The 1,255-nt window shown below is 44.5% G+C and overlaps 1 pseudogene across 1 annotated transcript; it reads right to left on the reverse strand.

Annotated features, from left to right (window-relative positions):
- Nucleotides 1-259: 259 nt before the first annotated feature.
- On the reverse strand, nt 260-1,006 carry LOC308259390 (histone deacetylase 3-like; annotated as a pseudogene). Its single transcript has one exon. The product of its transcript is annotated as a histone deacetylase 3-like (transcript).
- Between the last annotated feature and the right edge of the window lie 249 nt (nt 1,007-1,255).

The raw sequence follows: 1,255 nt of genomic DNA on the forward strand, positions 1-1,255 counted from the left end.
TAAGGTCCACTGCCCATAATGTCTCAGATAGTTATTCTTGTCCCTATTTCATCCCTAATAAGTTGCCATTGTCAGGCTGTGAGAGAGAAACAAAAAGGGAATATACAGTTCTAGAACCACATGTGGTTTCCAAACCCTTCTCCAGAGTTAGTAAATACCCTGGGGGTGACTCTTCCAGGACTAGAGGAGCACATCTTTCCCTCCCACCCAAGCAGGAAATGAAAAGGAATTCCATGGGACATGGAATCCCAATATGATCCTAAATGTCCAAGTCACTTTCCTGGTCATTGCCATGGTCTCCATCATAGAATCCATTGGGTGCCTCTGGCCTGCTGTACTTCTCTTCAGGACTCCTCTTCTTTGCACCAGCCTCATCAGTCCTGTTATCTGTCAAGAGAGCCTCAGGCACATCATGAATCTGGACAGTATGTGTAAGGTTTAACATTTTCCAGTTTTCAAAGACTGTCTGGAGGATTTGTTCCAGATACTGTTGTGAATTCTGATTCTCAATACAGGTACTGACATCTGGATGGAGTGTGAAGTCTGGAGCAAAGTACTCGAAGACTTCACTGTAGGGAAGCTCCTCACTAATGGCCTCTTCTACCAGCAGTGATGTCTCATCATATGTTCAGCAGTGGGCAATATTGGGGACAGTATAGCTATCACCACCCAGAACCAGTAGAGGGATATTAAAGTTCTTGAAATATTCATTACATTTCCTGTGTCACTGAATTCTGAGGTTGAAGCAAATGTTAAGCTTGAAGCAGCCCAATGGATCACAGCCCAGAGAGTCAGTTCCACACTGGAACACAATGCATGTGGGTTGGTAGAAGTCCACCATCTGTTTGGTAACTGGCTAGGAAGGATGCTTGTATCTCTAATCATCAGTGTCATATCATAAGGGTACATTGGGACAGTAGTAGTGGCCATTCTCTGCTTCAACTTTATACATGTCACCTGTGCCCAGAAAGAAATAATTCTCAAATTTGTGGAAGGACACTGTCATGACCTGGTCAGTGAGGTAGAAGATTTCCTGAACCCAACCCAGTCTCCATGGTGGATGTAGATATCAATGTAGAGCACTCGAGAGAGTGGTACTTAAGCAGTTCTAGGATGCAGATTACAATGCCATTGACCTAGAACAAGCCAGAGGCCTCAAACTTCTTGGCATGGTGCAGACCACCAGCCTACTTAATGGCAATATCACAGATCTTGTTGTTCATCTGGATTGCTCCTTGCAGAGATGCACCTGTGT

Source organism: Muscardinus avellanarius (genome assembly GCF_963383645.1).
Source record: "Muscardinus avellanarius genome assembly, chromosome: 2".
Taxonomy (NCBI): Eukaryota; Metazoa; Chordata; class Mammalia; order Rodentia; family Gliridae; genus Muscardinus; species Muscardinus avellanarius.